We start from the raw sequence: 14,236 nt of genomic DNA on the forward strand, positions 1-14,236 counted from the left end.
TTTTTAGATTCCATATATCTGTGTTAGCATATGATATTTGTTTTTCTCTTTCTGACTTACTTCACTCTGTATGACAGTCTCTAGGTCCATCCACCTCACTACAAATAACTCAATTTCGTTTCTTTTTATGGCTGAGTAATATTCCATTGTATATATGTACCACATCTTCTTTATCCATTCAACTGTTGATGGACACTTAGGTTGCTTCCATGTCCTGGCTATTGTAAATAGAGCTGCAATGAACATGTCGGTACATGACTCTTTTTGAATTATGGTTTTCTCAGGGTATATGTCCAGTTGTGGGATTGCTGGATTATGTGGTAGTTCTATTCTTAGGTTTTTAAGGAACCTCCATACTGTTCTCCATAGTGGCTGTATCAATTTTCATTCCCACAAACAGTGCATGTGGGTCCCCTTTTCTCCACACCCTCTCCAGCATTTATTGTTTGTAGATTTTTTGATGATGGCCATTCTGACTGGTGTGAGGCGATACCTCATTGTAGTTTTGATTTGCATTTCTCTAATGATTAGTGATGTTGAACGACCTTTCATGTGTTTATTGGCAATCTGTATATCTTCTTTGGAGAAATGTCTATTTAGTTCTTCTGCCCATTTTTGGATTGGTTTGTTTGTTATTTTGATATTGAGCTGCATGAGCTGCTTGTAAATTTTGGAGATTAATCCTTTGTCAGTTGCTTCATTTGCAAATATTTTCTCCCATTCGGAGGTTTGTCTTTTGGTCTTGTTTATTGTTTCCTTTGCTGTGCAAAAGCTTTGAAGTTTCATTAGGTCCCATTTGTTTATTTTTGTTTTTATTTCCATTTCTCTAGGAGGTGGGTCAAAAAGGACCTTGCTGTGATTTATGTCATAGAGTGTTCTGCCTATGTTTTCCTCTAAGAATTTGATAGTGTCTGGCCTTACATTTAGGTCTTTAATCCATTTTGAGTTTATTTTTGTGTATGGTGTTAGGGAGTGTTCTAATTTCATTCTTTTACATGTAGCTGTTCAGTTTTCCCAGCACCATTTATTGAAGAGGCTGTTTTTTCTCCACTGTATATTCTTGCCTCCTTTTTCAAAGATAAGGTGACCATATGTGTGTGGATTTATCTCTGGGCTTTCTATCCTGTTCCATTGATCTATATTTCTGTTTTTGTGCCAGTACCATACTGTCTTAATTACTGTAGCTTTGTAGTGTAGTCTGAAGTCAGGGAGCCTGATTCCTCCAGCTCCATTTTTCTTTCTCAAGATTGCTTTGGCTATTCGGAGTCTTTTGTGTTTCCATACAAATTGTGAAAATTTTTGTTCTAGTTCTGTAAAAAATGCCACTGGTAACTTGATAGGGATTGCATTGAATCTGTAGATTGCTTTGGGTAGTAGAGTCATTTTCACAATGTTGATTCTTCCAATCCAAGAACATGGTATATCTCTCCATCTCTTTGTATCATCTTTAATTTCTTTCATCAGTGTCTTATAATTTTCTGCATACAGGTTTTTTTGTCTCCTTAGGTAGGTTTATTCCTAGATATTTTACTCTTTTTGCTGCAGTGGTAAATCGGAGTGTTTTCTTAATTTCACTCTCAGATTTTTCATCATTAGTGTATAGGAATGCTAGTGATTTCTGTGCATTGATTTTGTATCCTGCTACTTCACCAAATTCATTGATTAGCTCTAGTAATTTTCTGGTAGCATCTTTAGGATTCTCTATGTATAGTATCATGTCATCTGTAAACAGTGACAGTTTTACTTCTTCTTTCCCGATTTGGATTCCTTTTATTTCTTTTTCTTCTCTGATTGCTGTGGCTAAAGCTTTCAAAACTATGTTGAATAATAGTGGTGAGAGTTGGCAACCTTGTCTTGTTCCTGATCTTAGTGGAAATGGTTTCAGTTTTTCACCATTGAGGACGATGTTGGCTGTGGGTTTGTCATATATGGCCTTTATTATGTTGAGGAAAGTTCCCTCTATGCCTACTTTCTGGAGGGTTTTTATCATAAATGGTGTTGAATTTTGTCAAAAGCTTTTTCTCCATCTATTGAGATGATCATATGGTTTTTCTCCTTCAATTTGTTAATATGGTGTATCACATTGATTGATTTGCATATATTGAAGAATCTTTGCATTCCTGGGATAAACCCCACTTGATCATGGTGTATGATCCTTTTAATGTGCTGTTGGATTCTGTTTGTTAGTATTTTGTTGAGGATTTTTGCATCTATGTTCATCAGTGATATTGGCCTGTAGTTTTCTTTCTTTGTGACATCTCTGCCTGGTTTTGGTATCAGGTGATGGTGGCCTCGTAGAATGAGTTTGGGAGTGTTCCTCCCTCTGCTATATTTTGGAAGAGTTTGAGAAGGATAGGTGTTAGCTCTTCTCTAAATGTTTGATAGAATTTGCCTGTGAAGTCAACTGGTCCCAGGCTTTTGTTTGTTGGAAGATTTTTAATCACAGTTTCAATTTCAGTGCTTGTGATTGGTCTGTTCATATTTTCTATTTCTTCCTGGTTCAGTCTCGGGAGGTTGTGCATTTCTAAGAGTTGTCCATTTCTTCCAGGTTGTCCATTTTATTGGCATAGAGTTGCTTGTAGTAATCTCTCACGATCCTTTGTATTTCTGTAGTGTCAGTTGTTACTTCTCCTTTTTCATTTCTAATTCTATTGATTTGAGTCTTTTCCCTTTTTTTCTTGATGAGTCTGGCTAATGGTTTAGCAATTTTGTTTATCTTCTCAAAGAACAACTGTGCCACCAGGGAAGTCCCAAACCATTCAGATTAATAAACAGAACAATGCAAATATTGTTGAAGTTTTTGTGTACCCATCCTTGCTCTCATTCCTTCCCTTCTCCCAGAGGTAACCACTCTTCCAAATATGTTATTTTTTATTCCTTTTCTTTTTTTATGTTTTACCACATATGTGTATATCTCCAGAATATATCACCCTGTTTTGCATATTCTTAAACATTTTGCAAATAAAATCATTCTGTATGTACATTTCTGAAACCTGCATTTTTACTCACTGTTATGTTTGTGAGCTCTATGGTTGGTGATAATTGTAGATCTAATTAATTTTTTTCATTACTGGAAAATGTTACATGAGAAAGAGTCCACCAACATTTAATCATAATTTCTTTTGCTGATGGGAATTTTAGCTGGCTCCAATTTTGTGTTCTCAGAAATGCTGGTGCCAGAATTTTATGTTTCTACTGACTACGTGTACAGATGTTTTTCCAAGTTACATAACCTAGAGAAGAATCGCTGGGTTATACAGAGCTATAAATGATTCTTCTCATTAATTAGATATTGCCGTATTGTTTTTCAAGTGCTTATAACAATTTACATTCCTCCTGTAGGGCATGAGTGTTCTTTTTTTAATATTTATTTTCCAATACTTGACACTGTCAGACTTTAAAATATTTTTGTCAGTCTTACAAGTGTGGATTCTTTTTTAAAGAATAAACTTAATGTTTATTACTTATATTCCAGTGAAACTTCTGAGAGCTAAACACAAATTTGACCACAGAAAAACTTTGTAATAAAGTTAGTTTGGTGCTTCTTTACATAAGTGATGGAAAAAATCTTCTCTATTTTTTTAAAAACAACATTAAATTCCTGGTTATAACACTGTTTGCACACTAATTCAAAACATTCTACACAAAAATTAACATTGTCTATTTTATATTGAGTAAAATAAATCGAATATATCTTAAATAGTTTAATTCTATGAATATTTTCTTGTCTCCAGGTGATTTAAAAACTTAGAAATGCAAACACTATAGTAAAACAGAAAAGCTATATTCCTATTATGAAAGAAAGGGAAAAAATAGTTTTTGCTCCCTTTATACAGCCTTTCCCCAACCACAGCCATTCAAATCTATCTGTGGATAACCTTTTGGTAAATACCCCCTTTTGCCCACTCCGTTTTCTTAAGGCACTAGAAAGGAAACTAAACATACTCTTATCATATGATCCAACAATTGCACTCCTCAGCATCTACCCAAAGGAACTGAAAATCTTATGTCCATACAAAAACTTGCACATGAATGTTTATAGCAGCTTTACTCAATATTGCCAGAACTTGAAAGCAACAAAAATGTCCCTCAGTAGGTTAATGGATAAATAAATTATGGTACATCCAGAAAATGTAGTGTTATTCAGCGCTAAAAAGAAATGATCTACTGAGCCATGAAAAGATATGGAAGAAACTTAAATGCATATTTCTAAGTGAATGAAGCCAATCCGAAAAGGCTACATACTGTATGATTCCATCTGTACGACATTCTGGAAAAGGTTAAACTATGGAGACAGTTTAAAAAAATTAGTGGTTGCCAAGTGTTGGGGAGGGGAAGATTGGTGAAGCACCGAGGGTTTTTAGGACAGTGAAAATACTCTCATTTATACCGTAATGATTGATACATGTAATTATCCATTTGTCCAAATCCATAGGATGTACAACATCAAGAGTAAACCTTAATGTAAACTATGGACTCTGGGTGATTATGATGTGTCAACGGAGGTTCATCAATTGTAACAAATACACCACTCTGATGGGGATATCGACAATGGGGGAGGCTATGCTTGTGTGAGAGCAGAGGCGTGTGGAAAACCTGTGTACCTTCCTCTCAATTTTGCTGTGAATCTAAACTGTTCTAAAATTAAAATATTCTTTGAAAACAGGCAAAGTGAGGTAAAAGCAATGCGAATATGGTCAGATGAGAAAAGTATGTATCAAGTGACGTATGGTGAGAATTTTACACGATTATTAAAAAGGAAGAATAAATAAATAATGTGTCAATAAAACAATATGCTAATTTTTAAAACTTTCTTTAAAAATAACCACAAAAAGATGAAGGAATTGCAGTAGAAGTCATCTGGGAATCACCAGCCATGCCTGATATGTGGCCTCTAACTTAGGATGAGAGCTACCTTTTTCTGAGTGTTGAGAAGGGTCTAACAGATGCCGAGATGGAGTGTTTCATGTTGTCCCACAAGTTTCTGAGGCTCTGTCCATTTTTATCAATATTTTAAAATTTATTTTTCACAGCATGCAATTGTAACAAATCAATCAAGTTCACTATTCTACTTCAAATATTATTTTAAATAACCTAATAATTTTTTCATGTCAGCTATTAAAGTTTCCATTAGCTTATTTTTATAATGAATATTTATTTATAGAGCTCTCTTATTTATGGTGTTACTGTCTTTATATTTGCCTTTAATTCTTTAAACATCTTTTTCTTTTCTTTTTATCTTTTGACATATGAGATCTAGAAGTCTTTGCCTGCCCAAAGCAACATCTGGGACCACATAGAGTCACTTTCTACTGACTGCTTTTTTCCCTCCCGAGTCTGGGTCACACTTTCCTGTTTCTTTGCATGTCATACTTTTTTGTAGTTAAAAAAAAAAAATGGCGTGTTGAGATAATATATTGTAACAAGTCTGGATTCTGAAACTTTTTTGTCTTAAGAGGGTTTTGTTTGTCTTTTATTGACTTGCCTAGACTTATCTATAGACTCTGCCTCCCTGACTATATGTGGCCACTGATGGCTTCCTATGGGCTGCTCCAGTGTCTGAGTAGCTTAGGGATCAGCCAACAGTGGAGAAGAGTGTGTACTTGAGTGTAAGTCTGTGCTCAAAATGTAAGGCTTCCAGTCTCTGCAATGGATCTGTGTGTGGGAAGGGGGGCACATTCAAAGTTCAGGCAGTTCTCAGGTCTTCCCTGGCTTTTACTTTCCCCTGGGCCCTCTCAGATCTTCCACAACCTGCATGCATAGATTTCCTGTCTTTCAAGCATGTGTAAAACTTATTTAACCCTTCTATGGCTCCCTAATTTCCAAGGTATTACCCTTAAATTTCTAGCTGTTCTGCCACTCAGTGCAACCAGGGCTAACAACCTTATGTTGGCAGAACTAGGGATTTCCACCATTTTTTTCCTACTTAGTTTTTTACTTTTACTAACACCATAAGCCATGAGTTTTTACCCTTCACTCCAAATCAAGTTATCCACCCACGGCAGCAAATTTACTGGTTTTCATGATCAGTCCTGCCTGGGTAAAACTACTACAACTGAGCTGGTGGCAGGAAGAATGGAAGAAGATTCAGGTAAGTAGCCTCAGACTCTCACAGTTTTTACCCAAAGTTTCAGCAGCTCTTCATGGGTAAATACTTAATTTGCTACTTGCTTTTGGTCAATCTCTAGATGCCTGAAATGCTTGTTTTTGATAATTTTATTTAGTTTTAAACTTGGTTTTATGGGGGAGAAGGTTTGCCATCCTCTTTACCATAGCCAGAAGTCCCACTTGTTTTCATTTATAATATAGATACATTTACTAAATTTTCCTTTATGGTTTGTAATTTTGTGGGTTTTTTAAAAGAAATCCTTCCCTCTCTCCCTTAGGTGTTAAATATGACCTCCTATATTTCTTCTAGATTTACATGACTTTTCTTTACTAACTTAAGTTTTAATTCACTTGGATTTAACTTGTGTACAGCATGGTATAGGTTCTAATAGTATTTTTTTCTTTATGGAGGAGTTATTGTATGTTGGCATATCTCTGGAACAATTAGCATGGTCTCTATTTTGCCAAAATCTTTACAAGTCTTGATAGAGTTTATTCTCTACCTTCTTTTCTTCTCTTTGGCTATTTTTGGCTGTATGCTCTTGCATATAAACCTTAAAAGCAGTTTTTCAAATCCATGTAATGTAATTGCATTATCTATAGATTAATCCTGCAAAAATTTATATTTTCATAATAAATATAATATTTAATAATAAATATGTTGATTTAAATTTTCAAATCAATTTTATAGAATTCTGTCTAGCTAGCTGGTGCATGTATAGGAAGATGTCAGTAATGATAATCATCAACTCTTAATAACAACAATGTCCCTGTATTGAATTTGGCTAACACATTTTAAATTCTTTTTGTATTTTTAAGTTTATTTTCATCTTATTTTTATAGTGAGTAGGTGTTAAATTTTAAAAGAAAAAAATAGTTATTTAAAAAAATGTATTAAGGAGAAAGCAGCTTAGGAGGTAGACTAATTCAGGATCAGTGACCTCTATGATGGGGGTAGAATGTGTACATATGGTCAATTCTTCTGCAGTGTGGCAATGTTCCCAGTCCAATAGGGTAGGCAGTTTTGTGGTCCTGATAAGTCACAATTTTTCTAATTAAAAAGAATTAGATTCAAATGCTGATTCCCTCACTGAGTGTTTTTTCCTTTATTCTTTTGATCTTCAGTTTCCCAGTAGCTTGGGGTCAATAACTTCCAACCCTAGGATTTTTGTCAGTTTTAATGAAATAAAATAATGTAAATCAAAGTCAGTTTGGTTTTACTTAAACCCCCAATTCCGTGCCCTTGGATGTCAAATCCATCCCCACAATTTCTGCTGATGCCTTAAATTTAAACTTGTATGGTTCTCCTATGTTCTATTCCTGTTATGTTGTCTCTGTTTTGTCCCCACATAAACCCAAACATGAACTTGCAGTTATTTATGAATTCCCATGCAAATGGGTCATGATTAATTTTATAAAAAATTAGGAGGGGCTCAAGTGCACTGTCTTCTGCCATTTCTGCTGATTCTGCTGCCATTTGTGCTGATTCTCTAGTGTCTAAACTCTGCTCCAAACTCCATACCACAAGGATTGGCCCAGAAATAGTACATTGGTGCCAACCAAACTAAATAAAACCAAACAAAACAAGCAAAACCAAAATACAAATGAAAATCATCTTGGAAAGTGATTGCTGCTATGAAATGTCATGTGTATATATTCTGTGCATGTGTCAATATCTAGCACAGTGAATGTCTAGACATTAGTTCAGTAAATGTTCACTTTTTTTCTTCTTTGTTGGGTCATCACCTTATAATAGTATGAGAATCAATTTTAAGAACCCATCCTCTTGTAAATGTCTCTTAGCTAAGTTTCAAGGGCCATGCCGTGGCCCCCTTTCTCTTTTCATACACCTCATTTTCATCCTGCTGAAGACAGCTAGTGGCAATATCTTAGTGTCACAGAAGCATAAATCTCTTCTCTGGCCATGTTTTTGAGTCTCAGCTAGCACTTACAGGGACTGAAAAGTGGAAACAGGACTCAGGGTTTACAGAACATAACTACGTTTTTGGAGACAGGATTGTGTGGTCTTTGCCTTGCAGCCCGCCTGTTCACCATTAGCCCCCAGTAAAATGAAGTCGTCATGTTTTGTTCATAATGAACCAATGCGGTTGGAACAAAATCTTTTGGGTCCCATCATTCTAAAGAGCTTATTCACCATTGAGGACATCCCTCAGCATGTTTCAATGTTAACAGCTCTCAGGTTCATTTAGAATCCCCTTCTGTGACCTGACAGAGACCCAGGACCCTGCATGCATCCACGGGCTTCTCTTCTTAATGGCCTCTAGACTTAATGGCTCAGTTCTGCAATTGTCCAACTGAGAGTGGAGAGCTCCACCTCTTTCTGGGACCAATAAAATCAGAAAATTATTCTTGCTCCTGGCTTCAAGTTGCAAAACAACTACTTTCTATAGTTGTCTACTAGGTCTGCTGTGTCCCACTGCGATGTAATCATTGTTTATAATCTTTACAACAGATTCATGAGATTGGTCTTATTAGAGATCATTTTATAGCTGAAGAAATGGAAGCTTTGAGAGTTTGAAAAACTTGCTCAAAAATACACAGCTAATAAATGATGAGCTAAGATTTAACCCTACTAGAGCTTACTCTCTTTTCACTCACCATGTTCCTGGCAGTGGACATACTGTGAACAAGTGAGCGCTTTGCTTGCCATTTCTAATGGAAGATTGAGGAAGGGATAAGGAGACCCAAGCTCACAGGGCAAATCAGTGGGTGTGCTGGGACCCAAGCCAGCTATAGCAAGAGATTGTTATTTTGGGGAAAGGGCTTGAATTTGGATTCAAACCTCAGCATTTACAAGCCGCTTGATTTGGGGCTAGTCACTTTGTTTGAGTGTCAAAATTCTGTCTTGAAAAATGAGTAGAAGCACATTGGATGCCTCATTAGTTACTATGAGACTAATGAATTGGGATAATTAGAGAAGGCCTGCATGACAGAAAAGTTTCATCTTGTTTGCCAACTTCACTCAGCTGCTGGTGGATAACTTCACTGAGGACTCCGAAGGCCTAGTCAGCGATCAGAAGGAAAAAATGCAATGACTGATTAGTGACAATGGCCTCATTATGAGAGTGGTAAATGTGGTTTTGTCCTACTTATTTGCTCTGTTGATTTAAAACAATATTACGTTTCCAGCTGGAGATTAAGGAGGTGCGATAAATCAGCCCAAGATTACACAGCTAATAGGTGGGTGGCAGCGGGTCCAGGACCTCTTAGGGTATCATAAGATTCAACCTCAAAACATGCTCTTGAGAGGTGGAGCCCACAGAACCTTGCAGACAATGTGGATGAATCACATTAGGTCAAGGTAGGTGGCAATGCACCCCACTTCTAAACCCCCACTAACTCTTTCCAAAGAAGTTTCAAAGCTATTAGTTCATCTGAATTAGGTTGTTCAAAAAGGATAATTATTGCAACCACCTCAAGCTTCATTGTTTACTATTTTGTGTGGGCCATGCCAGAAGGAATGGACTGTTGCCTGAGATTCGATCTCATGAATTTTTTTATGCTTTCCAACTTGATAAGTTTCCCCTCTGATTCCCTAGCTGCTAAAAGCCACCAGCTTCAACTATCACTCCCTTATTGCCTTAACTATATCATCCCGGATACCAGCAACTTCTTTGGCTTTAATATCTGCATCTGCTTGGATGTTTTCAGAGTACACTGGGAAAAAAAAGAAATAAGAGGAAGAGGGTGGAGGAGAAAATAATGATGATATTAATGGCTGCTGTTCATTATTCCCAGTCATTGAAATGATCAGTTTTCTCATTTGCAAAATGATTGAGGCAATAGTATGTACCCCTCATAGGGCTGTTGTAGGGCTAAATGAGGTAGTACATATAAAACACAAGCACCCCTGACTGATATAGGGTAAGATCCCTAAAGTATTAGATAGCATAACTTTATAGGTACTTTATTAATATTTTATACAAGATTATCAGTATTACACTGTTATTATGTTCTTTTTCTTAGAGCTTTATTAAGGTAAATTTATTGTATAAAACTGCATTAACCTAAACTCTAAAATTTGATGAGTTATAATATATGTTTCTTTATATACCATGAAACCATCCTAATGAAGATAATATTTTCTCATACCCCATTGTAATACATGCCTTGTATCACCGTGGCCCAGCACAAACAGTATCATTTTATTTTATTTTTTTATTTTTACTTTTTATCTTGGAGATTGGTTGATTTCCAGAACTGGAAACCAAGCCAGGTAAGTTCTGAGCAGGAGGCCTTAAGCACCATAGTGTACTGCTGCTGGGTCATCAATACCACCAATAAGCGAGATACCTAAAGCCTGTTGTAAACTGTAAAGCTCTCACCAGGGCAGAATATTGGTGCTGATGCTGTGATGTACGTTGACACCTGCTTGCCAGCTGCATGCTGGACTCCTCTGGCTGTGCCTATGGCTAAACATTCTAGGAAAACCTGCTGTGTCCTTTTGGCCTCTGAAACTGTTCCAGGTCCTGCCTCTCACCCTTCACTTTGAACTCACTTTCTCCTCAGCTCCCATCCTGCTGCATCTGAGGCCAGACTTTCTTTATCTAGCCTCCTTCTGATGGGTGACCCTGCTTGGCTGGCCTTGAATGGCTTCTGTTTGGCTCTACCTGAAGGCAGTGTTCTCAGGATGGACACCTCTGCCCCAGGCCTCAGCCCATCTCCTGCCGAGGCTTCTAGCCTCACCAGCCTCCCTTCACACCATAACTCCCAAGTGCATCCTCCATGTACCTGATTGCATCATGGTCTCCCTATCTGCACCTATGCGTGTGGTCCCTTCTCCACATGAAACACTCTCTCTGGAATATTCTACCTTCTCTTGACTTAATTTCAATTTCTTTTTGGTCTCAGCATCTGAACCTGTGAGCCGAGTTGCTGGCCCTGCAAGGGATCCCACAGTGCCCTGCGTTCACCCATACTGTCCACTTGTCAGATTCCATTATGTCACATCCTGACAATAAAGGAGCGATTGGAGCCAACGGCACTAGGGCGAGAAGAGAAAATAGGCAGTATTGATATCGCGCAGAGTCCTGGGGCTGGGCAGGGCCCAGTAGCCGCCACTGCGTGCAGCCTGCCCTCTGCCAGACGGAGGGGCACGACGAGCTGGGCCCGGGCACCGAGGGGTGAGGCGTGGGTGTCCTGGGTTGTCGCAGGAGGGCGGGAGCGGCCACCTGAAGGCCAGGCACTCACACACTGAGAGGCAGCACACGGGTGCCGGGGCGAGGAGCCCGGGCCAGGAGGAGGGGCCTGGTCAGAGCCCTTTACCGCCCCTTTGTTGAAGAAAGACGAGTGCCCTGATAGAGAGAACTTCGTGCCGTGGTTATTCATCATCCCGCAGTTAATGTTCCCTGAAATACAGATTTTCGTGATGCTTGGGCCTTTCCAAACTTCCTGCCAGCTGCTAATTTGGATTCTAAAGCCCCTACTTTCCGTCAGCGATCCCACACGATGTTTGGTGCTGATATCCTAGCTGAAGGAGTCAGTGGACCGGTACCAAAACCGTTTGGTATAGATTTCAGTGAAGGAAAACTGTTCTCTGTTCCGTTGCCAACAGGAGTAGCTGGCAAAGAAAGTGATGCTTGGACGGCAGAATCCATCTTTTCCCAGTCTAGAGTTGGAGAACTGGGAGCCAACTTTCTAGTTACTTCCTGTTGTCTTTCCCCAACAGCTAGTTGTCTTAAATCTCTCGCTTCATCCATTAACCTCTGCACAGAGACCAACAAAGATTCCTTTTCATCAAGTTCACTTTTTAAAAATGCATTTCGTTCAATGGCTTGATTTAGCCTTGTTCAAAGTCTTCCAGTGAAACTACTGTTGCCCTTTTTGCTCACTCCAGGTCATCGCTGGCCGGCTCCAGCTCTCTCACATACTTACGTAACTGCTGCTTAAAGGCCCGAGTCTGACTTAAATCTTCTTCTAATACTGAGACCTGCTTGTAGCTCTGTGCATATTGATGCTCCAGGTTCTCCGTTAGTGCTTCCACTTCATACTTCAGTCTTGCAAGTCTCTATTTCTTTGTTCAGCCTGTACTGTGCTTCCAACTCTGCTTCTAATTCTCGGCTTCCTTCCTGGAATTCAACTAGCTCATCCCGAGCTTCCTGGAAGCTTTGTTTATACTTCAAGGCAAGTTCCTTCCATTAAGCAGTTTCCTCCATTAAACTTGAAAACTCTGGTATATCTTCCACCCATGATCAAGAAAGCCTCCAATGTGTCAAAAGCGCATGTCCCCCTCTGCTCCACCGACGTCTCGCTCAGCGGGCCTCGCCAGGCCCGCCCAGCTGCCTAGCTCCGCCCCACTCCGCAGCCTTGAGCTCAGCTCCGCGCACCTCCGTGCCCTCTCCTCCCCGACACTCAGGGGCTAAGTGGGTGTCCGAGGCCATTCTGTGACGCACGGAGGCGGGGTTCTGTCACTATTTTTTATTTCAACCATTCTAATAAGTGTGTAGTGATATCGAATTATGGTTTTAATTTGCATATCCCTAATGCCTAATGATTTTAAACATAATGTCATGTACCTATTTGCCGTCTGTATATCCTCTTCAGTGAAGTGTCCGTCCATGTCTTCTGCCCATTTTCTAACTGGGTTTTTTTTCAACTGTTGAATTTCGAGATTTCTTTATATATTCTAGGAACTAGTCTTTTGTCAGATATATTGTTGACAAATATTTTCTCCCAGTCTTTAACTTGTCTTTTCATCCATCATCATGGGGTCTTTCATTGAACAAATTTTTAAATTTTTGATGATGTACAGTTTATCAATTTTTCCTTTTATGGGTCGTGCTTTTAGTGCCAAGTCTAAAAACTCTTCACCTGGCCCTAGGTCCAGAAGATTTTCTCCTAAGTTTTTTTCCTAAAAATTTAATAGTTTTATCTTCTATATTTAAGTCCACAATTCACTTTGGGTTAATTTACATAAAAGGTATGAGGTTTAGGCTGAGATTCATTTTCTTGCTGATGGATGTACAATGACACCAGCACTAGTTATGGAAAAGGCTATTTTTCTACTACTGAATTGCTTTGGCATCTTTGTTAAAACTCAGCTGGGCTTATTCGTGTGGTTATTTCTGCACTCTCTATTCTGTCCCATTGATCTCTGTGTCTGTTCCTCCACCAGTATCACATTCTCTTGGTTACTGAGCTATTCTTACATTAAAGTTTGTTTGTTTGTTTGTTTTTTAAGAATGTTGTTGTTGGGCTTCCCTGGTGGCGCAGTGGTTGAGAGTCCGCCTGCCGATTCAGGGGACATGGGTTCGTGCCCCGGTCCGGGAAGATCCCACATGTCATGGAGCGGCTGGGCCCGTGAGCCATGGCCACTAAGCCTGTGCGTCCAGAGCCTGTGCTCCACAACAGGAGAGGCCACAGCAGTGAGAGGCCCACACATGGCAAAAAAAAAAAAAAAAATGTTGTTGTTCTTATGGGGCCTGTACCTTTCCATATAAATTTTAGAATAAAATTCTCTATGCCTAAAAAACTACTGTTGGGATTCTGTTGCGAATTACAGTAAACTTAAACCTCAGTTTGGAGTAAGGCTTTTATTTTGCTGCATTTCCCTCCAGTTCCTATTATCCATCCTTCAGAGGTTAGTTGCTGGGGCACAGTGTGACCAGAAGGAATAAAACCTGTTCTCCCCCTTGAGGATGTTCTGCTACTACTTCGTTCTGAGCTGGGAGTGGGCTGGCCATGGTAGCCCTGGATCCCAAAGGCAGCACCAACACCTCCCTGTAACCTGCTCACAAAATCTCTCTGGCCCAGCTACAGGCCACCTGTGAGTGACCTGCATCTAGAGTGGCATTGCCTCATCTCTACTTTATCACTCATAATCCTATGTGAGGAGGGGTCTAAGCCCATTTCATCCCTTGCTCCTCTTGGCAAGAGCAAAACTTCTGACCCCTAAGTATGGTGTAGAATCAACAAAGGCACCAGCTTTAAATGGGTCACTGGAGCTCAGACAGTGAGTAAATCTGTGGCCACCATGACACAGTGACATAGACAGGGCCCTTCTCTCCATTTTCTTGTCATGATGTAAGTTTTTCCCATTCCTGTGTGAGCCTGGAGAACAAAATTAGTCAGGTAATACTGGGCCATGAGATGATAACAAATTAACTCC

General features: G+C 39.1%; 1 pseudogene; it reads right to left on the reverse strand.

Moving 5' to 3' along the window:
* Positions 1 to 11,337: 11,337 nt before the first annotated feature.
* Positions 11,338 to 12,509, reverse strand: LOC137208467 (nuclear distribution protein nudE-like 1 pseudogene; annotated as a pseudogene).
* Between the last annotated feature and the right edge of the window lie 1,727 nt (positions 12,510 to 14,236).

The sequence above is a fragment of the Pseudorca crassidens genome, chromosome 16 (assembly GCF_039906515.1).
Source record: "Pseudorca crassidens isolate mPseCra1 chromosome 16, mPseCra1.hap1, whole genome shotgun sequence".
Classification (NCBI taxonomy): domain Eukaryota; kingdom Metazoa; phylum Chordata; class Mammalia; order Artiodactyla; family Delphinidae; genus Pseudorca; species Pseudorca crassidens.